Genomic DNA, 27,319 nt, shown 5'->3' with positions numbered 1-27,319 from the left:
AAAGCTCGGTGTTGGGTTTGAATTTTTGTCCAGGTGGAAGTGTTTTGAGAACAAGTATGTAATACTAGCTTTCCGCCCGCGGCTTCGCCCGTTTGGAATTTTGTCTGTCACAGAAAAACTTTATCACGCGCGTCTCTGTTTCAAAAACCGGGTTAAAAACTATCCTATGTCCTTTCCCGGGACTCAAACTATCTCTATGTCAAATTTCATCAAAATCGGTTCAGTGGTTTAGGCGTGAAAGCAAGACAGACAGAGTTACTTTCGCGTTTATAATATTAGTATTGATGTAATGTAAAGTTATGTAGTTCTTAGCTTGACGGATTCCGACTGAAATGTCGTATAATCTTTGTTTGAAGAAGAGAATTCGAGAAATTACTAATCTGAAGATTGGTCTTATTTTGAGTTGATGAAAATCAACTCAAATCCTAGATTTGATATTACTTTAATGGAGTTCGATTAACTTTGATCATTTGTCGACTATTGGTAGCTGAGTATAATGTACAAAATGTACATGTACAAGGAAAGTCTACGTATACTTTGTTTGCTTCAAGCTTTTTAGCTTTTTCGGCACATCAAGCTATTTTGCTACAATATTTTGAAGTCTGATGTTTGTGCTCTCTGTTCATATCTTCTATTTTATTATAATAATTATCAACATGCTTACATGCCCTTTGCCAGGAACTTTTCAAGGACATTTTCTTCTATCATCTTCATCATCATGCCCTTTGCCAGTTCTTCCGCAAAACATAGGAAACATTCTTTGCCTATATTGGAGGTGTTTATTTAAATTAATTGATTAATTTGTATGTATTATACTCGTAGCTCGGGCAACGCAAGGCTGATACACATTGCTGGATGGTGAATAATTAGATGTATTAGTTTGTTTACGGGTTTGTTATGGTTAGTTAATAGTTCAGTGATGAAACAAAAAGCTAATTCTTCAATTTCAACTATGATGTTTCGCTGTCCTTAAAAGTTAAAATATTTGAACTATATGATTGTATAGTGCTTGTAAAAGTTATCAAAACTGATCAAATATTAGTTGTGCCAATATATAAAATGGCTATGGCTATTAACTTTTAAGAATATAGAGGACATCCATGAATATGTTGCGAGGTGCAAATGTTCGAACTTGTCATATAAAATTTTGACTTTTTGGGGAAGTGTGTTTAATTGACTAAAATAACCTACTTACCTTTCCCGCCTCTCTAGTCAGTGTGGGGAGTTCAGGCCAAATCCTCCATTTGCCTCTAGCAAAAACGGGCAAACCTGACCTTCACTGGTTGGGTTGTTGGCGGTCAAGCTGTAGATCCTGGCTACACAGGAGTTGCAGCGGTGGGAACGAGAGGTGGGCATAGTCCCGATGGTTGGGTTTTGTTGGCGGTCCAGCTGTAGATCCTGGCTACACAGGAGTTGCAGTGGTGGGAACGAGAGGTGGGAATAGTCCCGTTAATCAAGTGCCGTGCTCCTGCAGTGGAGACTAAATGACCTGATGATGATGACCTCTGCTAAGGTAAATCAGGTTAATAATCTCAATCTGCTTATTGAGTTTATTCCGGCTGTACTTTGCAGTGATTCTATATTCGCATGATAATATTAAAATTATCACTTTATTATTTGTTTTGCACAAGGCAAACCGCAAGTCCGACCTATATAGGATCGCCATTAAAATTAATTACGATTTTATTGAAATATTATTCATTGAAACAATAAACCTGAACGGGTATCGTAGCGGGGTGCCCTGTAATGTTTGTGTGCATTTGTTTTGATTTCTGTTTATACCAATATTCATTATAACAGTGATAAATTTATCTTTAATATCCCTTACATTAACTTTTGCGTTATTAACAGTACATAAAGATTATTTTTTTAACTCTACCTCAAAATAGCATTGTTGTGTTTCGGCAGTTGAAAGCAAGGTAGCCAGTTCGTCTGTGGTTGAGGATTCTGGGTGAAGCTCGTTTCCACCATTGGTCTAAGCATCATTTTCTAACATGATAGCTGAAATACATTGTTGAAGCCTGAAGGCAAGGTAGCCAGTTCCTCTGTCGTTGAGGATTCTGGGTGAAGCTCGCTTCCACCTTCGGTCTAATCATCATTTTCCATCACGATAGCTGAGTATAGTGTTCTATGGGAAATGGAATCATGGATCTTTGGAATCATTGACCCCTTGTTTAAATAAACTTGTGCACTTCTGAATAAATCATAATTTCATCTAAATACTCTGTTGGTTTATTTAGAAAACTCTTACAAGAAATTTATGTTTAAACAACGGAATCATAACCCAAACGTCAGTTTATCAAACCGTGAATCATTCGAATTATCTGTACCTACGATATATGTTTCAATGTTATCTCTAAGAGACTAAAAAATAAATTGATTTGACTTTATTTTTTAATATCTCTGCGGATCAAATTACAATTTACGAATTAAATTGATGACGTCAGCTTGTGACATCATTATTTTGTTATTTGTACACTTTGCAGTAACAATAAATTTGAATTATTTTAATGTGTAATAATGTGTAGGAGGTAGGCATTATCCAAGATTTTGCAAAAGTCCTTGCAACTCGCAACGAAAGTCTCGAAGTCAAGTCCTTTCACAGTCTCGAAATAATAGTTTAATAAGTAACTCCCAAAACTCCACCACCACTATAATATGACGTCATCGAAATTTAACAACTGCCATTAATAAAATTTTTACGACACCCGAGCACTTTTGTGCCAGTTATAAAACTTTTACATAGACTCTGTTATTTATTATCTTCAAAAAAGTCTTCATTTATCAAGGAGTTTTTTTTGTTAAAAACTTTTTAACCACTAATTGCCTTCGGATTAGCTTTCCGAATTAAAAAAAAAGTTTAGAGTTGGGCAACTTTAACCTCATTTTGTTGCGCTCGCAGCGCCCTAGCGGAGCGGAGGGGTGGCAACGTCGCGTTAATAGTGGTGTTGACAGCTGTAGGAGAGCTTTCGTTGCCTGGTTTTAGGGTAAATTCTTATTCTTTGGAATTGAAAGTTCTACTCGGTGAAAAAGTGCGAAAATTGTATTTTATCCTTTGTAATGTAATGTAGCTTTTTCTTATATGTAGTAGCAAAATAAAGATAAGCTGAAGTGATAAAGATGATAATATTAGATAACAGTGATATTTTTAAAGGTGTAGTTATAAAGTCGAATAAACATTATGTTACAGATAATCATTAACTATTATCGCCACCTGCGTAATTGGCAACAACACTATCATAATCACAATGTCACGATGTATCTTTTTATCAGAAAGTTCGTCATTGCTTTCAGTCTGTATCATAGTGATAATGTTTGATTTTCAAAAGTTATACCTTTTGACTGATAGCAATAACACCTGTTCAGGTGACCCATCTGGGGATAACCTTGTGTCGATAACAACTAATCCGTCAATATACTCGTAAAAATGCTTTGGTATTATTGTAAACATTTTGAAATATCGCTTCAAACCATTTCATCAACAGCGTATGTTTTTAGTATAGTGTAAATAATGTACTATTCATGAAGTTACGTTATTCAATAATTAATTTTACCAATAAGATAGAGAACTAATTTTCTTCTCTCTCACCAAATATGCACCACAATTCTATTCTTTTTTCTCTTTATTTGGGACAGAAACAAACAGTTACATTACTTTTATTATTACACCTGTAATTATTTTTATTTACGTTGAAAATTCGTCAATTTCTATCAGGAATTCGAAACTTTTTACATTTACTTCAGTTGCAAAACTTTGTCAGTCGGGTAATGTGTAACCCACGTATGGCAACACCGCCCGTTCGCGCGCCGCCATTGCCGCTCCGGCGACAGTAGTGCCCTCGCCGCGACGGAACGCGCCCGCCCGCGCGTTCGTCGACCAACTTGTGATGTAACTAACTTTACGTGCACCACGAAAACAGTGCAGTGTTTGTGATAAACAAATTTCATATACAAAAGTGACTGTGGATGTGAGTTTTGAAAGAAATGAGGGTATCTGTGTCCATGTGTTGTCTCTCTCTTTGTTTATAACCGACCGAGGACCGCGCGTCGTTCAAAAGTTCGAAATTCGAACTTTGCAGTGTTTTGTTTTTGGTCGAATTTTTTAAACTGGAAAAATGGTAAAGAAATATTTAAAAGAGTTTGAATGTGAAATATGATTCACACCACTTTGTTTGGATAAATTCCGAAATATAGACGACTCTACATAGTCCATTGTCGACAAATATCTGTTTAAAATATACCGTTTTAAAAATGAATTCGATATTGCAGAATCGAATAAAGATAAAATTACTAGAAGCAATAGACGAGACGTTAAATAAATAACATCTAACTGTGCACTAAATCGTCGTTATTTATTACCTTCAGCCACTTAAGTGGTCGCGCATCTTGTTTTAAAAATAGCTCAAATTGTCAATTGCTTCGTTTTCAAACATCGAAAGGTTGGAATTGATCGAAAATGATTTTTAAATCGGCTCAAAAAATGTAATAAAAAAACAATGATTTTTTAGAACCGAAAATAGAAACTTCCGAATTCGGGAGTATTTACCCTTTTTTCAATTTCAAATGAGTGGAACGTGACTTTTTCGTGCCGACATTTTGATTTAAATATTCAAGTTCACTTTCTAAATGTAACACATTTCATATCAAATCGGATGTTTATTGGATTATTCTGATACAGATATGATACATTACTTATTTCTGATTACTTTATTGTTATCAGGTTACGAATTATTTTCATTACTTTTCAATGTCTAGACAAAAGTTACGTCTCTCTAAAACGATTCGATTCTCGTGAAATTGCTCTACAATATTCTTTTTTACTCCTTAGAACTAAAGAATCCTGAAAATAAGGCTAAAAAATTCTTGTGGAGAAAAATATTACAGCTAATTATATTGAATCATTTATACCGCTTGTGTGATAAGCAGAATCAAGTGCTCTTTATCTATTTCATTCTGATCTATATTTAAAAAGACATAATCAGACCCCATTCTTGACAAAGAAATTTTGTGACAGTTTAATTTCAAAATTGCTTCTAGTTCTAGTACAAAAACGCTGGAGCGTTGGTTCTTCGAAATAGCTGTGGCTCATGCTGCTTTGTCTAGAAACGCAATCCACGTTAGTCCACTGCTGGACATATGCCTGTCTCAACGACCGAGATCACCGGCTATTCTTTTGTCCCAGACAGTCACCTTGCATTACCACCTTCTCCATAACACTGGAGATAAATTCAGCATCACTATCATTGTTATCAAAACCATCATGGTCAAACAATAGCTTAGCTCTTGCATAACTTTTTATCGGCCCCATTAACTATATTGTTTTAATTATGATGTCATCCGTATTATGATAATATCCAGAGATGCTACATGCCTCGGCGATGACCCATTTCGTTGTCAGGTTTGATGTATTCATCATAACTTTCAACTTTATTGAAATTTTCTTGGGCATGTTTTTTATAATCTGAATCTCTCGTCTTGTACTTTCTCAACACTTATCAAGTATTATACATTCTGCGTTATAATTACAGGAATCTTTCAAATGAGACGTTTTGAGTCGTACATCATTCAGTGGCCCGTTTGCAGGACTGCACTCGGAAAATTGCAATAACTGCTTTGCAATAAAAATGTCAATAACAACGGTTAGTGTGCGGTCTTGCAAACGCACGGCCTGTTTTCTTGTCCGAAATGTCTTATTCAAAAGATGGTGAAATCTTATTGAAAATATTGTGGTGCTAAAAACTATTAAATTGTAAAAAGAGCCATAAGAATACAATTAATTATTCACAGGCAAATAATTAACAATCTAAACAAAGAAAACCTGTCTACTATTTAACTGTTAAATACCTACAAATAATGCAATCAATTGATCATGTCGTATTTAAATAATAAAAGATTACAAGAACGTAAAGGAGGTGCTAACAACATAATGACAAGTTGTCACTGTCACCAATAGAATTTCCAACGAGCCGAATTCATACATATTTGAATGCACCACGTCACCGCATCTGGGTCACTAACATGGCAATTTAATTACACCTATAGAGAATATTCAATCGCCCGAAGGTGTAATTAACTATAATCATGCGTTTTCCGAAGCCTCCAATTTAAACTACGAATTTTCTTGGCTTGTTAGCGTGTATTAACTATCATAGGTCTCCTGCAAGGCACTATTTATAGACCATTTCTATTCCTTTGCAATTGACTTGGAACTGGTTTAGCACAAACAATGTTCCGTGAAAAGCGTTTGATTCTTCAGCACTCTGAGTATTTCAGAGAACAAAAGCGAATTTTCAAGGTCGATCATCAAAGAAAATGCAATGATAACATATTACTTTGGAGGAATATTTGTGAAATTGTTGGTTGTTGACTTGTCTGCAATAAAACTAAAGGTAATCGAAAAAGTAACTATCGAAATGTCAATGAAATACTGGTTAGTTTTGAGACTATTTTGTATAATTAATAAGGTGATTAATAAAATTATAGATTTTTCTTAATCAATTAGATTTACTCACTATGTTATTTTATTACTCGATTGAAAACGTAACACAGCAAAAAATACAGAATAAAATATGTTATTTAGCGATGCAAATAAGATGATTCATGATTGGAAATCTTCCGGGTTCGAGATGAATTCTTGTATATCAATGTAGCGGAGTGTATCTAAACAAATAAAATGGGTATAAACTTTTTACGACGCTTCCCAAGAAAGAGCTTCTAATTTTAGATTACAGCTAAACGTTCGACTTTTATAAGTGTTCCCAAGTAATTTGTTGATCAAACAATTTGGAACTTTAAAAGAATTTGTAATAAAGGTCGTACGAATTTTCTTTCGGAATTTGTAAGTGGGGCAAATTGGTTAATTTGAATCTAAAGTGTCCCTTTCGATAGGCACTATACATACTCGTATTTGAAGCCTGTTCGGGGGTTTGATTGGAAGCAATCAGGGAAACGGATGATAAATTAACTAACTATAGCTATGTACATTGTACTCCTAAGATTGCTATTTCTGAGTTTTTGCTTTTGTATTTTGTTTGAGTGATATTTTGAGATAGTATATTTGTCTAAATTTTGTGTATCTAAGATAGGGCGTTTAAATCTTCTTATACTTCAAGGCTTGCGTGTTCTTAAACTAAATAACAAATAGTTTGTGCAAGGAATAGAGGCCCCTTTCAGACACTTGCTTTTATGACCAGTATAAATGCAATTTTTACATAGATATACGCAATGATCTAATCTGTGACGTCACGCGCCAATAATGCATTTGCAACCGCCTGAATTATTAATTCCCAAAAATAAACCATTTTATCTTTTCTGTTATCTATAAGTATTATATGTACAGTCACGGAATGAAAAGGTTCGTCAGTTTTCAAATTGATTCCTTCAACGAATCGCGAGCACATATTACCTTTTGAAATTATGTTACAGAATAATCTCGAGTTAGAGAAAATAATCTTTAACTGTTCGTCAGTAAAGTTCAAAATTATTCAGATCAAAGTTGTTTGACGATTTAACTTGTCAAGAAGATTATTATGATCGATAAACTAAAACCTTCTTGTTGGTTCAACCTGCCATCATCTATTAAATAAAAGAAACTACATTTTGTAGCATTGCACTGATGGGATAGAAAAATAAACAAGCAAAACCTTATTCGTTAGCAAACGTCATATTTATTTAAATGTTAGCAGCACTGTCAGTTTCTTGCACGGTTATGTTGGCAGGTTTGACTCTTACAGTAACTTACCTAGTGCAAGCGAAAACCGACATTAAGGTGACGAACCTTTTCATTCCGCGACTGTACATCCGTGTCACCGTGTGTCATCTTCGGCTATTACCACAGCCAGATCTGATACAGCGTGAGTTTATTCTCTGTCCACATCATTAGGTCTTTTAGACTCCTCTTTTTTTACCTAAGTCTGTCGCCATAACAACAATGTTAACAGCATTGTTGTGTTCCGGCAGTTAGAGGTGAGATAGCCAGTTCCTCCGCGGTTGAGGATTCCGGGTGAAGCTCGCTTCCACCTTCGGCCTGATCGTCACTTACCATCAGGTGAGATACAGGCCAAGAGCTTCCTCGTTGTGGATAAAAAGGAAAAAAAGAAAAGAATGTTTGGTGGGAATATTCCCGTCAACTCACCTGTTATCCAGCTCGATGGCCGGGTCAGCGGTGGCCTCAGCGAGATTCGTGACGGACTTGCTCTTGAAGCATTGGAAGTCAACATGGCGACTCTTGGCTTCCACCAGATAAACTGCCTTTGCCTGAAGTAGGTGGTCTAGCAGTAAGACCATCTGCTTCAGACCCAAAGCTCCAGGGTTGGATTCCCAGTAGGGGCAGATTTTTCTGTTCAGTTTGGTTAGTGGTAGGGCTTGTTCTAAGTCCGCCTGGCTAGCTACCACCATCTTACCTAAGTCTGTCGCCATAACAACAATGTTAACAGCATTGTTGTGTTCCGGCAGTTAGAGGTAAGATAGCCAGTTCCTCCGTGGTTGAGGATTCCGGGCGAAGCTCGCTTCCACCTTCGGCCTGATCGTCACTTACCATCAGGTGAGATACAGGCCAAGAGCTTCCTCGTTGTGGATAAAAAATAAATAAAAAAAACTCTACTGCAGGAGCATGACCCGCTTCTTCTCTTGGAGGATTTGGCATACACTCCCCAAGTCCCCACGCTGGCCAGACGAGTTGGGGAGGGTTGGGTTCATCACTGATCGTTTAACCTTTGACGTGCTATTGAGCCGCGCAAAACTGCACCCCCCAACTGCTACGGTTTTCAAATGATGTTTCAAAATGACAAAGTAGTCTTGTCTTAGATCTGAGACATAGCAGTTGACGGAGGTTGCACAGATCTGTGAGACAAAGCATAGGAGAGGTTAAATATTTTCCTATGAATTCACTACGGCCTTCGACATTCCATCGCTTATTATTGCATTCCGGTAAATTATAATTTCTTTAATAACACTGACAGCTGGCAGTTTCCCCGCGCTTGTGCATATCATCAATAGTTTTTATTTAGCTATTAATTTAATGAGAGCCCTGAGAAGCCACGTCAGTCTCTACCTTTCTGCCCCCATGAATTGTTAATGGGTCTTGCGAATAGGGATGGCGATTCTAGATCGATTAGTTGAAGTATCGATTATAGTGCGATTTTATGGGTGCGATGACGATTGAAGATAGTTTTTTTTTATCTTTAACACTGAATAAAAATATATAGATCTAGATAAGATTCTTCTGGTCCAATAATAGTAATTAAATTATGTGAAAGATAACGCAGTCGATCGAATCGCTTAGGTACAATTTTGAGAATCAAAAATAATTATCACATCTATTTTTCCAAGTCGTTATTCAAATGAATTCGAAATATTTTTTTATGAAGAGCACTCTTCCCTACTTGCATATTTTATTATACTTTATTTATACAATAATCGCTGCTATTGCTAGTTTGATACCCTTGTACTTTCAGCACTAATTATGTCATTGTTTTGATTAGTAATATTAGTGTCGGTGACTGTATAATCTTTTTTGTATTGTCCATAATTTAGTTTTTCCTGGTCTACTGTACCTACCTCTGGATCTTTCGCTGTGTATTTGTTTCATTCGTCTTCTCTCAGACGTCCATTGCTGGACATAAAATATCATTTGTCATTGACGACCACGACGAGTCACTGTTGCGGCTGTTTGTTGTACTCTGTTGCACTGTCACGAGCTGCATCATATTAGTTCTTCTATCACGTAGAACCCAAAGTGTTCGCATGAGACCGCGGTAACAATTGATTTCTATTGAGTCTCGATTCGCTGGTACTTGCAAGGCTAAACATTGGACCGGTCATCTTCCCTCTTGATGAACGGCCTCAATTCAAGAAATTTTCTTCTCCATCGCCAATCTTCCCGATCGGAGCCCAAACTGTAGATCCTGGCTCCATAGCAGTATTTGAAAAGAGAGGTGGGAATACGTGCATAATAAGGGCCCAATTGGGGAATATGTTGCCTTGTCTCTTTGATAATTGATTCAAATTCAAACAGCCTTATTACACCATAGCTGCATTGCACACGGTAACGTACGAGCTAAACGCAGGGTGCACCGATAGCTTAATTGCCCGCACTGATTGCAGGGTAGACGGATTGTTTACCGTAATAAGCGGTAACGTTATAAAGTATTTATCAATTATTCCCTTTGTTGCAGTTTTATTGTTTGTTTTCTAGGAATTTTAATTTGTGTTTATATGTTTTATGTAATTGGTAGTGGTGTATTTATATTGCTAACTAGCGGCCGCCCGCGACTTCGTACGCGTGGACCCCGTTTTACCCTTAGGGGTGAAGTTTCGAGTTTTTTAGGGTTTACCCGGAAATTATTCAAACTTTTCTCGCTGTAAAAACCATCCTTGGACTTCAACAAACATTTTAAAAAAAGACTTGGTAAAATTGGTCCAGGCGTTGTTGAGTTATGCGCTTACCAACACATTTTGCGATTCATTTTTATATTATAGATTAAAAGGACCAGCTTATAGCAAAAAATAAAAGAAATATGTTTTGATTGTAAGGCTGAGTTGCAACACTTAACTTTGACCGTAACTGTAACGATAACCGGTGTTTTTGTATGAGGTTTGACAGATTTCTTACTTTTGTTAGTCTAAAGTAAGATGGTAAAACCCAGTTTAAGTCTTCAGCCATATCGTATGCGGTTTGACCTGACGTGTTATAGCGCTTTTTAAACAAACACCTCCGCTATAGCAGAAGGTGCCCATTCGCTATTGATTGATTTGGGACTTCTCTCATTTTCTTCTGGACTAGCCTGAACCTAGAGACCTCGTGAATATCACACTCTATTAAGACTTACCAGATTCAACAAGCTACTCCACTGTTTACGTGATTTCGGGTCTCTCTATCACCATCGCTCATACCGGCATTTCGCTTTGCATGAGAGAGATGGCAACATTCGAGTCGAATAACGTTTTTCGGAGTAACCCCGCAGACCCCGGTCGGGCCTCAATCTATTGCCTTTGACTTATAAATCATTGGTAAGCAGTTATAAATATTCAAGTCGCGCGTCTGCGGCGACGGCCCGTCTATGTCGCCCATTCACACGGGCGTGTCGCGGGACTGAGCGAAATAAGGCGAAGGAGGCAACGGCTGGTGACGCGCGACGCGTGTCGTGGCGGTTTGGGTAATGACGCGCGAGGCGTGTCTAGCCGGGGTAATGTGCGATATGATAAAATCTTGTCGATGGTTTTAGACGACAAATAATGTATGGGCTTGTCGGGCAAAATCGATAAAAGGTTATCGCCATATTGTGGCACGCATTTTAGGATGACACGGACGCGTGTTTGACAACGTGATTTTCTAAAAAAAATGTTTATATTACTTCAGTAGATACAATATATTAAAGAAGTTGAACGCCAGTTGAACCTAATAATATTTCATCCTTTATCCGAAGATTAACCCCAGAAAGGTATCCATCATTTTCTATGAGATCAGAAAGTCATTTCTTAATTGTAAAACAGACATTTCTTTTCCCTTACAAATCTGGCCTTACTTTATAAATAAACCGAATATCTAAAAGCAGCCAGCGTCTTCAAAGAAAACAAATCAAATGTAATTTGTTTAATTGAACGCTGCTTGTCGTTGGATCGTGCTGACTCGTTTAATATTCAAACGGCACGACTCTGGTGACGATCCGTCTACATAATCCGAGCGAGGTATGTCGCGGGAATTTGTTGAATTGGACACTTAGCAAGTTGTCCAAATACAATGCTAAAGCTATAGCGTCGAAAATTCTTACTACCTTTTTGTGACTTTTTATCCCCTCAAGTGCTTTGCGGCGGTCCACTATTGGCTCCCCAGTCCGGTTAATTGGTCCTTCGAGCCGGATTAATTTATTTTCTATGTTCCTTCTTTAATTATTTCAGCTTTTGCTCTGTCATTGATTTTAGATACAAAAAAGTTGTTTACAGCTTTCAAAGCCATACTTGTTTTTTCTTGCACTTTCATATTATTTTGATCATTTAGATATTTTGCTGTTTGACTGCAACAAATACATGGATTGTGTTGTACGCGAATGCGGTGCGTGGGCAGCTAAGATTGTTAATGAAACTAACATTTGCATATCCATCAGCGTGACCTAGATCACTTTTGGTTTATTTTCTTTAGTCTTATTTCCTTGTTTGTATACCACAAACTAGCATCCGCCCGCGACTTCGTACGCGCGGATCCCGTTTTACCCCCTTCATCTATCTTACGTGGTTTAGATTTTTTCATACAAATGTTTTTTCCCGCTAACTCCCGTTCCCGTGGGAATTTTACAATATCCTGTTGTAACTAAGCTTTAAGTTTACTAAGGTACGTGCATGCCAAATTTCAAGCGTCTAACTTAAGCGGTTTAGATTTTTCATACAAAAGGATTTTCCCGTTAATTCCCGTTCCCGTGGGAATTTCGGGAATTCCTATCTTAGTGCACTTCTACGGTACCTAAGCTACGTCCCTTCCAAATTTCATGTGCCTACGTTTAGCCGTTTAGGCTGTGCGTTGATATGTCAGTCAGTCAGTTTCTCCTTTTGTCTATACTATCTATACTAATATTATAAAGAGGAAAGATTTGTACCTATTTTTGTATGTTTGTAATGAATAGGCTCAAAAAGTACTGGGCCGATTTAAAAATTCTTTCACCATTCGAAAGCTACATTATCCACGAGTAACATAGGCTAAATTTTATTTTGGAAAAACATAGGGTTCAGGGGTCCACGCGCGCGAAGCCGCGGGCGGAAAGCTAGTATTGTATATTTAGATGATTTGTATGTATGAATGCGATGCGTAGGAGATCGGGTTTATGGAATACCTTTCTAAAGACGTATTCTCTCGTCTGTAGCCCATTCTAATGGTGCTAATCGGTTAATGATTAATTAATCGCGAAATCAGGTGTTAATTACAAATGGGAATGGGATTAACATGGAAATAGGTTTGTTATTGTGTTGTTTTGTAAAGAAGTCTACGTGTAAGAATCTTACACATGATTCACTTGAAAAATAATATGTGGAAGTTAAAATATTGTTTAATTTGAGCCCGAGTGTAATATTTTGTGTTTCAATACACAGTTAATGGAACCATAATGATGTATACTTAGCTTGAACCGTGGCGAAGGGTAAGCCTTGCCAGGAGGCTGGTTTTCAGTGAACAGTGAAAACCTTTCTTTGGTGAGCGCTACAGATAAGTTTCAGAAATTAGCATTATAATTGCAAATATCTCAATAACTGCAACCTATCTTCTTGAGGTCGTCTATCCATCGGGCAGGTGGTCGTCCTACACTACGTCCACTCATACCAATATACTCCACCTTTTGTCCTGTTCGTCACACAGTTTAATCTGTGTCAACCCCCGGCGGATTATATTTGCAAAAATGTCAATAACTGTCATTTATCTTCTTGAGGTCGCCAGTCCATTGGGCAGGTGGATGTCGCACACTACGTCTACTCAAACCAGTCTCCACCTTTTGTCCTGTTCATCACAGTGTGTTTGTCACACCATTAATCTGTGTCAACTCTCAGCAGATTAGAATTGCAAAAATCTATCTTCATGAGGTCGTCAGTCCATCGGGTAGGTGGACGTACACTACGTCTGTCAAACCAGTCTTTTCGTCCTGTTCACAATCTGTGTCAACCCCGCCGGATGTGACGACGGAAGCGTCGTCTTGGGACCCGAATGGTGTTGTGTTACGTGCGGGAATCGAACCCGACACTCGACGGTGCGAAAGTGCAACCCCAAGCTTGCGTGTCGGCAAATATGAAGAGTAAGGCGACTCTGGTATCATTATTGTCTGTTCTCAAAGAAAAGCATCGGAAAAATAATGTGGTTTGTGAAGGGACGCGGGTTTGATTCCCACCAATGGCAAATCAAAATGTAATTGATAACATATCTAAGGTTTTATTATATGTCTTTCATAGTAGTTTCATTTATTTATTACTTACTAGCTCTTGCCCGTAAACTGTGGTCCATTATTACTCACAAAGAGTTGCGCGGTGTCTATGTTTTTGCCTTTTTGTTTTTTTTTGTTTTTTTATGCATAACAAGGCAGGTATTTGACCACAATCGCACCTGATGTTAAGTGGAATGCGGTCTAGGCCTGGGTCTCAAACTACCTCTATACCTTCATCATCAGGTCATTGAGTCTCCACTCCACTGCAGGAGCACAAAAACCCTCTCTAATTTACCAGACGCAAATGGAGGATTTGACCTACCTACACTCCTCACGCTGGCCAGACGGGTATAGAATAACCTTATTCCATCAAAATCAAGTTTGTTGGTTTAAGCGTGAAAAGGCAATAGATAGACAGAGTTACTTTTCCATTTATTATAGTAGTTTGAATTATGAATTTTGAATAACACGTATCTTTCTTTAAACCTATTTAAATCTAGAAACCCGTTCCCACCCCACGTAAACAGTTTAAGAATTCAAACTGCCACGTCACACAGGACACGTCAGTGTCACAGCGTGTTATTACGGTTGATGTTTTGATCCAAATTACACCCTTCGCATTGGAGGGTTGATATTGCAGGTAGGGCTGATGTTAGTTTAAAAATGAAGGTTATGCAAGTTTGTTTGTTGATTGCAAATAGATTTTTGTGCGTGGATTTCGTGGTATTCTGTGCTTTTTTTGTTTCTGCCTATCTGATATGAACTTTTTGTCACACAGATGAATTTCATCATGTCATACAGTATTAAGAAGTGTTTTGAATAACCAATCAGATTTCATTATTTGCAAATCTCCTATCCGCTCTGCCTTGCTGAAAACCGGGCCTTATAGAAGTTGTGATTCCAATTTTCATTTTTTTTCTCCCCTTATGGTTGAAATGTTTGAAAAATGCTTCGTGACTATAAAATAAACCAATGCTTTCAGATTTCGTACGCGTGGATCCCGTTTTACTCCCTTAGGTGTGGAGTTTCGTAAAATCCTTTCTTAGCAGATGCCTACGTCATAACATCTACTTGCATGCCAAATTTCAGCCCGATCCGTCCAGTGGTTTGGGCTGTGCGTTGATAGATCACTATATTAGTCAGTCAGTCAGTCACCTTTGAGTAATAAATATTTAGATATATGGCCTGTTATCTCAGTGAAGTTTCAGATAGTTGTCTCTCACTGTTGCATTTAATGTAGTAGATAAATATTAATAAGCTGGCTAGTTAATAGTTTGCTATTTGCCCAAAAGCGAATGTGTTGTTGTTGTACTTGCAAGTCAACTAACATTTTTGCCCAATCAAATTCAAATTTAACCACCAACGCGCGTTAACAAAATATATTACACTACTCTACGATAAGCGAAAATCATTTGATAAGTCCACGCAAGAACACTATTAACCCTTATCACTTCACAATAGAGTTGCGATTGGCGTGACAAAAGCCAACGTTACCGGTTCTCCTTGGTTAGAGTAACAGATATTAGAAAGTGTTAGGTTCTGGGTTTGGAAGGGACGATTGGTCTTGAGGACTAGTGTTTAAAGGGCAGACTTATTTAGTTGTAAACTGGGTTTAAAAGAGACTTTGTTACACTTGGGATACATGAGTATGTTTATCTATTACTAGCCTATGTTTTAATCCAGGGTGTCAGCTAACTCCATACCGAATTTTATTAAAATCGCTCCAGCCGTTTAGACGTGAAGAAGTTACAAACATACACACTCACAAACTGTAGCCTTTATAATATTAGTGTGATTGTAACTTTCTTTTTGTCAAGTCCCGGACCTTGCGATTAGCAACAAAATAACTACATACTTAATTAAGGCTCGATTTGACCAAACTTTTATCCGAGAATAACTCCTGGTATAACTGACACATTAACAGTTTCAGTATGGGAAATATGTCAAAACTGACGATTTATTCTGAGATTAATAATTTACTCTTGTTTGGTCGAATCCACCCTAAGAAGAATTAAGTATGTGGGAAACAAGAACAGGTAGAATTCTTTTCTCATCTTTATAAGCTTTTATTTTACCCGACTGCGCCAGAAAAAGGTTAAGTTTTTAATTTAACCCTTTTCTTGGCATTGTGCATTTAAAGATACGTTGACCAAAACAAAAATATGGGCGAGAAACCAAAAACTATTTTTAATTGTTTTTTTAATATAACATTAGCCCAAATACTACAGATTATGTTACACAGTATAGAATCGCTACAGGCTGCACAGATTTATCAGTAATATACAAAATGTCAGACCATTGACAGGCGTCTACGCACCGGCTAATAATTTTAATTATTTTCGGTGTTATTTTTAAAGAATATTGGTGATTATTTGTAGTAAATGGATAGTAAATAAAGGTTTCTTGATGATAGTGCTGTTTTTTCATCCCAAAACTTGTATAATTATTCTTGTACTATGCGGATTGTCCGAATGTATCTCTAAATGCACACTGTCAGATACGTAATAATTTACTTTCAATTTTAAATGTATCTTTAAAGACACATTGCCAGGTTCTCGTCGACTTTATTTTATGATTTTTTTCATAGATTTTATCGCATAAAAAAGGGATCATGTTATTAGTTAGTAATATTTAAAGCTGTAAATTATATGCCGATGTGAGTTTTAATTCATGTAATAATGAATGTTGTTTTTTGGACAACTTTGTGCTGCAGCAACAAAATCAGGCGCGCAAAATGCTGGTTCTGGTTCCAAAATCTGGAACCAGATCGAAAGTTAGTGGCGGTGACACTTCAGCTGATGAATTAGAAGCCGCACTTAGCCTCCTGATTCTCTTGGGTGGTTATCTTCCTACTCCAAACAACCCAGATCACCCCCAAAAAGCGAGCAGCCTATGCAGGCTGCTGCATGCTTCTGGTTATAAAGCTGGTGATTGAAGAATTTCAGCCAGTTCGACTGCTGCATAGTTTCCCAGAGAGTTCCAGAGATCCCTTTCCGCTATCTTGCGTTTCCACTGTAAGTTGGGTATCAAATTATCTTCAATCGAAGACATGAACACAGTTCGGTACCAGTTGGCATCAATACCCCTCGTATTTTTTTAATGCTCTTGCAGGATTCCTATGTGTCCTATCTGCATTTGCTTCTCCTGGATGGTAAGAAGGGTGTGAGGTTCAGGAGGTACTCCAACGACGCTGATGGAGTGGTTCTCATACATCCAAATGCAGCTATACTTGCAAGGCGTTACAGACTTTGAAGTGGGATTTTTACTTTGTTTTCAGTTTTTTTTTAAATATACTTATTTTTTATTTCTCAAATAAGGAATAGCTTAAGGTTTTGTAGTAATTTTCATTTAAATAACTAATTTTTACTAACAATTAAACCATTTTTTAGTTTACTACAAAGCTGGCAATGTGCACTTAAAGATACATACTATATTTCCAAAACTACATACCTTAGATTTTTTTTCGTATTTTTTACATGATTTTTACTCGTCCTAAATCCAATATTTATAGTGTAAATCACAAATATTAACCAAAACCGTCTTTGCCAAGTATAGGGTTAAACCCTTTTAATTTAATTTAAAAAACCCTAATCTTGGTTTAAATCAAGTATTTTTAACTTTATCGTTTCGTGTAAATCCGTCCAGCATAAAATATTCAAATGGTTAAATAATGTGTACTGTATTTTATTAGGCTGTTTCGGTACACTGTAAATAATTTAAATTAATAACATATTTCAACATATCATTATGGGTTGTGTGGTTAATTCAATATTTAAAATGATGGGGTGTGGAAAGAATTAGTGTTTGAATTAATAAAAGTATACGCAGGGGAAAACACCATAGTGTGGTCAATAGAAAAATTGCTTATAAAGTTTTCCATAAAAATTCTGCTGTATTTGAGTAGGGGTTAAAATCCTTTTATAATATTACAATCTCTACTTCCCTAATTAATATTATAAATGCGAAAGTAACTCTGTTTGTTTGTTACGTTTTCACCCCTAAACCACTGTACCGATTTCGATGAAAGGTACAGATAGTTTTTATCTCAGTTTTTGAAACAGGGACTAATGTTTTTCTGTGTTAGAAATATGTATGTCAAAACAATTTTATTCTTCAATCAAAACCATTCTGACGAAAAATCTCAACGTAGGTATTTGAGATTCTGACGATTGAAAAATCTCAACGTATTTGAGAAGATGAAATGGTCAAATCACGATGAGATTTCAATCCAAACTCTGTCGTAAACTAGTTTTAGTATAACGTGCTCATTATCATGCCTCGCTCATGCTTCCTCGTGCCACTTTAACAACTAATCAAGTATACAGCTATACTATGTCTACTATGTTGGTGCATAGTAAAACTATAGTTGTAGCTACTAGCTATAGTGTGTCGATGGCATCCGCTACGTCACCCGCGACAAGCAGTCTGCGTTTTATTCTAACGACGCGTTATTTGATACTCATACACCCGTATTCACAAACATTACTATGAGGTCTCACAGTGTGCGTGGAGGCACAGGGTGACACATGAACCAATCACAGAGCTCTATTCAACGCTGTGCGTTCGATTTTCTGCTTCACTTAAGCAAAAATATCGTTTGTGAATACGGGCGGCAGTGATGTTAGTATGGTACTCCTACTTGGAAGGAGCGCGAGTCTTTAGTCTTTTTATCGAGTCTTTGTCCATTGGTGAAATTCAAATTCCTTATTAATATGTGGCTTAAAACAAGCCCCTAATATTTATCTGACCCTAAGCTTACGTATATCTGGCTCTACCTCCACAACTTCAGGTCAATATATGGGCTGGTGTTGAGAAGTGGCGTAAGAAACTCGGTCACCTTTCTCAGCTTCTTAGGGCATCTTTCTTCCAGTAGGTACAGTTATGGAGACTCCCAGGCATGAAATACCTTGCCATGTTCTCGTGTCACTTTAACAACTAATCAAGTATACAGCTATACTATGTCAGTGCATAGTATAGCTAGTCACTATAGTTGTAGCTGTAGTATCGATGGCATCCGCTACGTCACCCGCGACAAGCAGTCTGCGCTTGTATTCTAACTACGCGTTATTTGAAACTGACCTGAGTAGTGATGTTTCTTGGAAGCTCGAGTCTTTATATCGATACTTCTTCAATGGTAATGGTGTTATTTGGATGGAGAGGTGCGGGTCTCTAGTCGTTTTATCGAGATTTTGTCAATAGGTCGAATTGAAATTGTTTTAGGGCATTGTTATACGACCCAAGTATAGCAGGCGCTATCACCGTGCTGAGAAAAAGTGGCATAAAACGTGTCACCTTTGTCAGCTTCTTAGGGCAACTTTTTCTTTCAGTCTCAGAATACATTATACTAAACGTAACTTTAAAACTGTGTTCAAACTAGGTAATAACCTTTTATTAATAAGGGGGGATAATAAGTTATGGGATTGAGGCTTGACACTTCCGGTTCCTTTGTGATGAAGGCTTTCGGTCTTATATTCTCTGTAAGTTCACACTAGAATCTAAACAACGCAAATCACTAGTTCCTTGTTTGTGTGCTGAGATACTGACCGTTGGGCGCGTCATTAAGTTGACGATGTTGTGTGGTACGGAATTATTATCGCATTGTAGGGACAATGCCCTCTTGGTGGACACTGGACACTTTTGGAGTTCCCAAGAGGCTTGATTGTGGTGTATCATTCAAGAAAAACAATAGGTTAAATCCACCTTTCTTTCACCATCAAAATCCATTGTGCTTAAATCTTCTGCTAGAGCCAAAGCAATAAAAGTCGAGTTTTTCTGCTATAAGCTTAAAAAGCGCTTTTACACGTCACAGTATCACTTAAACCCTCTGCCACTGCTTCGGGATTTATAATTTGGTATACAATTTATTTTAACATCTAATTTGGGATATAGGATAAAATAGGAGTGTTTCGAATTTCACGCAAATGAAGTCACGAAAATCGCACTGTCTTTTATAAAAAAATACATTATACATACATTATTATTACCATTTTGTACTTAGTCAAGAAATAAGGATCAAACTCAAGCTATATGTATGTCCATCTCTGTCATCCACCCTTTGAGTGACAAGGATCATAAAGCCTGACTCTACTTCAGTTATACCAGGCCTGTTCATCTCCGCGAGTTTACATCGAAAACAAAACACGCACGAAGGCCCACCTACAGGATACTATTCGACAAGGCCTCACATACGAGCGAAAATTGACTCACGCACGCGTATTCTTGTGTATGATGATGGAAGAAAATAAAGAAAATGGTGTACTAAATACTGTGCAGTATTTAACTGCCTAAATAATAATAAAAACACAAAATGTATTTTTTTAAGTTGCCTCAAGACACTGAGAGGTTAATAATAAGTAGTTAATATTATTCTTGATAATTCATGCTAAATCAGGATACTATTCGACAAGACCTCACGTCACATCATTTTACCGAAGTCAGCCCTATAGCTTCGGCGCAGTGCCGATCACTGACATTTGTCAACAAAATGGTGCTTGACTCTTGAGACAAGCTAAATTACACCATATTGTTAATGACATTAAGCATACATTTTTTTAAATACCTTCGCGAAGTAAAACTTCTGTACGTAGTACTTATTATTATTCTGTGGTTATACTTAGAAGAATGACATAACAATCATTCGTAATCGTAATGTCATTCGATACACTGACGCAGGAATGGCGTGAATGCGCAAACGCATCTTAATAGCGATTAGTAGTTAATAGTAATTAAAATATGTTAACGTAGTTGGCAGTTGTTTCTAGAACGTCTCGGCTGGTGGTCTGGTTTATTTATGACCTTATTTGGCAGTATTTTATAGACAAGGTATGTTAGTATGTGCAAGGGAGAAAGGAAATAAATGGATATTATGACAAAATAAAAATAATTCTTTGAGGCTTATTTGATGGCTGGAAGTACACATTATCACATTTGAAAGTTTTTTTATTTTTTTTATTTAGTTTTTTTTATTAAATTTGAAAGTTGCGCTCTGTATTGAGGGTTCAATATCCTTGCAATATTGAATATGTTTCCGTTTAAAGAGCAGTCTCTACTAACACCTAAGGCCTCAATTAACCCTTTGGCCCATCAGTACCAAATGTAATGGACGCATTTCTTGCATTTTCGTGACCGAGAGACCCAAGATTTAATGACTAGAAAATTGAAGATTATGAGTAAATTGAAGTGAAAGCTGTCTAGTTTCTTAAAAAAAAATTTTTTCCGTCAATTTTAATATAAAAAGTTTTAGACACGTATAGTGCGTTGAAGTTCCGCGCGACGTCACAAAGTGCTGCACTTTTACGCACTTACCGACGTCACGGGCCTTTTCTTTAGCACGCTTTATCTCTTTACATTTTCATTAGTTTTAAAAAGAGAAAAATACGTGTCGAGTAGTTTTTGATAAGCTAACTGACGGACTAATTAAAACTCTTGCTTTTTTACCCAATTTCTGCAACTTAAGATTGTATTTTATTCTATTGGCTATTCGCTTATAAAATAAAAGAAGGGCCAAGACATGCCTGTAAATAATTTAAGAAACGTATTCTTACCTTTGTTCGTATAAAAGAATTTAAAAGTGGTCATCATAATAAGATAGTTGACAATAATTTCATTGTCCAAGCAAAAACACAGAACACAAAAACGTATTAAAACGTTCGTCATCAGAACACGAGCGTAACAATCGTACGTTTAATTACGATAAATAAAGAAAAACAACGGAGCAAGATCGAGTTGTACTCTCGTGTAGAGGTTCCGTACATTTTATAAAATATAGTTTCAGAGTTCAATGTATTGTAAATTAAGTTAATAACAATTGACATAATTATTAGAGTTTGTAATGCTTTATTATATTCAAAAGTAGCTTTTGTCTACGTAAAATTTTGTCTGTCTACGCGCGTTTGTCCTTCGTGCAAAACCGCGTTGTTTAAAAAAATATAAACTATCCTACGTTTTTCCGTGTGTCTCAAACCCTTTTATAATACATACCAAATTTTATCTAAATCGGTCCATTCGTTAAGTCGTCGTGAAACTGTAACAAAAATCCATCCACCCTGACAAATTTTCACGTTTAAAATATTTGTTTTTGCCCGCGGCTTCGGCCGACATACATTTAGTTTGTCATTAATTATTATTTGCTGCGTTTGGCAGAAAATTTTAGCAAAATGGCGAACTTTAGCATGTTTGCGAGGACACGTTTGCTAAACTTCAAAAGTAACGTTTTCCCATATTTTTTTTTGACAGTGACAGCACTTGCCGCTAAAAGGATGCCATTTTTCTTACTAGAGCTAGCTATCGTTATTTTCTGCCAAACGCCCCCATTATTCGTTCAGTATTTTTTACATGAGGTGCTAACAAACATCCTCACAAACTTTCACATTCCAATAATAGTAAAATCATGTATGTTTCATCGTTTCACCCAATCCTCATCCACACAGATTCCCAATACCCGCTTACGTGTTGCGCGCGCGCCGTCACCTGCCGCAACAGATGCGCGGGACCGGTTCACCGTTCGATTCCCAGAGGGGGCGGGGAGAGGGAAGGAGCTGTGATAAATACGGTTGGTGTGGGTGGTTATTGGGAATAGGTACGGGGATTAGTGCTATGTGCTTAATGCGAGTTTGCATTGAACGTATGTAGTCTCAAATCTATGAAAATTTTAGTTCTTGAAAGTATCCGCTCGAGACGCTGTAATCTATCATACATTTAATGTAATTTTATAGTGAAAGTAAATTCAGGGTGAAGATGATATTTATTTGCACTTTATTTGCTTCTTATTTCGATGTCATATCATCCAGTCCTATGATTGTCCTCTTTATACCCAACTACACGACGAGGTTCTGTGTTTCTTTTGTTTTATATTACTGGTATAGTAATCGGTCTTCTGTTTCATTATATTTATGATATTTTCTCATTATTACTAATAATTATAACACATTATTTTCTGACTTTTTGCTGAGTAAACTACTGCATTATTTAAAGCGTCTCTCTACATTGTCAAAGCTCTACAATACTCTACATTCATTTGTTTAGTGTTAATTATTTAATAGACATTGTTTTCATTATAATTATGTTTTACTATCTGCGCTCTTCAAATCGAGAAGTCGATAATTACCCAAGTATATCGATGCATTCATTCGATTCGATATTCCGAATCATTCGATACTCGCGCGCCCATTGCGCCCGGTGCGCGCGCGTCGATTGTTTTGACCTGGATATTTGGCCGTTTTCTAAAATGACTCCAAAAGAATGCGCTTATTCGGGTTGTGTATTCAGAATGTGGCTACATGAAGTAAATGCACAGATTACACATTTTAATTTGATTTTAAAACGTACAATATCAGCTAGGTTCAACGAATTACTAAAGTTTTGTAGTGGATTGTGTCTCTGAAGGCCTTGACAGGGCCAGTCCCACGGCTCCCGACGGGGTCATCAGTCCACCATCTAACGAACTCCAATCACAGCTATCAGTGAAAGTAGCTGTGGCTGAGGCTGTGGGCTTTTCTTGAGGTCATCGGTCCACCGTCTACTGAACTTCATGGGCACTCCTTGAAGTCGTCGGTTCATCGTCTAATGAACAATCAATCTCAGCCACCCGTGGCCGTAGCTTGTAGATGTGGAAGCCCCTGTCAGCGCCGGGAGATGGCAAGCGACGCCTTCGTAGCTTTATATCTATCTTCTTGAAATCGTTGATACTTCGTCTCCACAAATTTGCACATGTGGCTGTGATTATTATTTTTTTTAGTTTATTGCGTCTCTGCAGGCACCTCTCAAGTGTCCAAGTTTCATATGTCGCTGCAGCAGATGTAGCTATTATCTTATGGTCTTTAATTCTTCGTCTAATAAACTCCAATCTCAGCCACCCGTGCAAGTGGCTGTAGCCGTGGATTGTGTCTCTGGAGGCACCTGTCAAGTGTCCCAGTCCCATGTGTCTCTACAGCAGATGGCACGCGACGTCTTTATCCATCTTATTAATATCGTTGATTCTTCCTCTCCACACACTTGCACAGGTGATAACACAATCACAGGATTGAAGTTCAACGAATCACTAGTTTTGTAGTGGCTTGTGTCTCTGGAGGCACCTGTCAAGTCTGTCCCACGTGTGCCGGCAGATGTAGCTATTATCTTATGGTCTTTGATTCTTCGTCTAATAAACTCCAATCTCTGCCACATGTGCAAGTGGTTATAGCACGTACGCACCTGTCAAGTGTCCCAGCCAGCTAATTTTTGAGGTCGCTTTAGGCTGCGTTTCTACCAAAGATGGATGTGTTTGTAAAGAACCAATAGAATCGCTTCATTTACCGAGGCGAGGTATCCCTCGCTACGCAGCCTTAGTCACTCCAATCTCTGCCACCTGTGCAATTGATTGTGGGCTCTTCTTTCTTCTTGAGATCGTCGGACCACTGATTGAACTCCAATCTCAGCCACTAGCCGTGGCTTGTGTCTCTGGAGGCACCTGTCAAGTGTCCCAGTCCCATGACATTCCACACACTTGCACAGGTGATGACACAATCACAGGATTGAAGTTCAATGAATGACTAGAGTTTTGTAGTGGCTTGTGTCTCTGGAGGTACCTGTCAAGTGTCCCAGCCAGCTAACTTTTGAGGTCGCTTTAGGTTGCATTTCTACCAGAGATGTGCGAAGATGCCTAGTGGTATCCGAGGTGAGGTATCCCTCGCTGCGCATCCTCACTCATCCCTGGTGGAAACGCAGCATTAGTCACCCTAATCTCAGCCACCTGTGCAAGTTGTTGAGGGCTCTTCTTGAGGTCGTCGGACCACTGAGTGAACTCCAATCTCACATGCACAGGTGGCATAGATCGACATTCTGTGGCTGTGGAGTGTGTCTCTGGAGGCACCTGTCAAGTGTGTCCCACGTGTGCCGGCAGATGGCCCGAAGGCCGAGGCTCGCGCGGGGTCGTCGCTCGCCGAACATGTGCTAGCTGCTAATGTAAACAGCGTGTTGGTACTTTATAGTAAATAGCTGACCCGGCGAACTTCGTACCGCCTTAGCGTAGAGATTTTCTTAATATTTTTTTCCGTAAGAACCATCCTTGGACTTCCACAAACATTAAAAAAAAAGAATTATCGAAATCGGTTCAGCCGTTCACACGTGATGCCGTGACAACGCGAAACGGGTTTCATTTTTATATATATAGATTGGCGATCTTGTGAGAACTATTAAATATAAATATAAAATATAAATAAATATCCTTGGACATTTTACACTGCGCAGATAGCCCCAAACTAAGCAAAGCTTGTACTATGAGTACTAGACAACGGATATAAACATACTTAAATACTTTTTTTTATGTAAATACATAGGTACATAATTACATATTATACATAGAAAACACCCAGACCCGTCACTGAAATTAAAATTCATCATTTCAAATTATGCCCGGCCGGGAATCGAATCCGGGACCTCTCGGCATAGTAGTCCGTTCTGAACCACTACACCAAACGACCGAAAAACTGTGGAGTCTTTTTAATTTCGTGCGCCGTTGTTTTTGTGATATCATACTTTTGGCTTAGTTGCACAGAATACCTATGATAAAGGATAGAGCAACCTAAGGTAAGTTCACGAAAGGAATGTTACAGTTACCTTCTCTTCTTTTTTTTCACGTTGCGTTTCTGTTCACAAATTCGCACGTTGTCCAGAACCTGTTTTACGGGTCAAAACACGACTCACTGGGCATATTTAGGTTATTACGATTCGTTTTCGACATACATATAATATTATGGTAGTTTACTTTCTTCTTCTAGAACTCTATATCTTGACAATAACATAGAGCATTACAGAGGGATAGACTTTCGCATTTGTAACATTTAGACAAATATTTCTCAATATTAATATGCTTTTCTTTAGTGCCAAGTAAAATTACCATTAATAAGCTTGCGTAATGAAAGTATTTTTTAACTTTCAACGTACAATTAAGCTTTCAAAAAGCTCCTTTACTCGTCCCAATTTGAGTAATTTAACCCCACCTCTGCCTCGAGACAGTAATGCGGGCCAGTACTGAGAAGAAACATTACAAATGCAATATTTTAGGGCTGGAGTGCACCACCAAGCTTGGACCGTAACTATAAAAGTTGACAACACATCCTTATTCCAATTTGTAACAAAGACGTGTTTGTGACCTTTTTGACTTGGAATCGATTTTATCAAGTTTTAGTTTAAGGGGGAAAATCAGACAATTTTGGCTATTTTTAACCTCCCCCCCACCCCCCTTGGTGAGATTTCATGAGATTTTGCCAGATCCCCTCCCCCACCCCCTAAGTTCACGTGAGATTTTCGAAAATTTGCCTATTTGCAATGTAAATGAGATAATCCATGCTTCGAAAATATTAGATTTTATAAAAAAACCCGACCTGCGTAAAAAAAATAACTTTTAGTAGAATTTTTAACTGTTAGTTTACATATTGTTAATATTTAAGCATTGGTAGCAAACTGCGGATCTAAAAACTGGGCCTGTGTTCACAAATGCAGACTGAGGATTTACTCTGTCTGTTGTGGAAAAAAATACGTGATATTTTTCGACACCCCCCTCTCCCCCACATGAGATTAAGTGAGGTTTTTCTGGACCCCCTCCCCCCCTAAAAGTCATACGTAATTAATGGACGCCCCCTAAGATTGATCACATCAGTCAGACCATACATTTTCGGTGCATAATCGATTTATTGTAACTAAATAAGAGGCCACTGTGCCTAGCCTATGTGCTGTATATAAAACTTTATACAAGTAGTCTGCAATATAAAAAGCAGTGTTTATAAAACACCACCGATACCCACTCAGCGAGTTCAATCAGCTGATCGCCGGTGTCGGGTTTCGCCACGCCGGTGGCGACCACCGCGGTGTGGGATTCGACGCCCGGAGCGGGCGAGAGACGGTGTGAAGCTGGCTCAACGAAATGACTGGTGGGATGATCATTTGGCAAGCGGGACTTAGTGTTTTGATGATTAGTCGGGAATTTGTGTTTTTGCGAGTTAGTCCTTTTGAGAATTAGGCATTTTACTATTTAGTCCTTTTGAGCATAAAGGACAGACGTGCTCAGTATTAAGCACAAAAGCATACTTTTATTGAGCAAGTGCCCATTAGTAGCACGCGTGTCACTACATTGCTAGTAGAGTTAATGAGCATGCTTAAAAATCAACCGATGTTTGATTTTGTCTGTGGGGACTTCAGCACCGGGGGTTGAGTTGCACCACTTTACTTTAAATGTGACTAATAACCAGTGTTGTTGTATGGAGTTTGACAGACTTTCGACGTTTGTTATGGTTTAACTATGGTGGAGAATGGTTCCCTCGAAGCCGGAGAGACGCGCTCGTGAGCGAACTTCTAGCCGGAGACGGAGCTGCGGACTAATGTTCGAGCTAGGACAATAACTCGCGGCTCCGTTTCTTTGGGCTCCGGTGGACACTGTCGGGTTT

At 38.0% G+C, this 27,319-nt stretch overlaps 1 protein-coding gene across 1 annotated transcript in view; it reads left to right on the top strand.

The window, feature by feature from the left end:
- Positions 1-3,821: 3,821 nt before the first annotated feature.
- da (transcription factor daughterless) overlaps positions 3,822-27,319 on the top strand; it is a 66,869-nt gene continuing 43,371 nt past the window's right edge. Inside the window, exon 1 of the mRNA XM_028309153.1 lies at positions 3,822-3,968. The gene's annotated coding sequence lies outside the window, so the exon portion shown is untranslated. The remainder of the gene's footprint in view (positions 3,969-27,319) is intronic.

This window comes from Ostrinia furnacalis, unplaced genomic scaffold (genome assembly GCF_004193835.3).
Source record: "Ostrinia furnacalis isolate ACB-3 unplaced genomic scaffold, ASM419383v2 OfSCF2617, whole genome shotgun sequence".
Taxonomy (NCBI): domain Eukaryota; kingdom Metazoa; phylum Arthropoda; class Insecta; order Lepidoptera; family Crambidae; genus Ostrinia; species Ostrinia furnacalis.
Note: the sequence above shows the minus strand (reverse complement) of the source record. Positions and strands in the feature narration are given on the sequence as shown.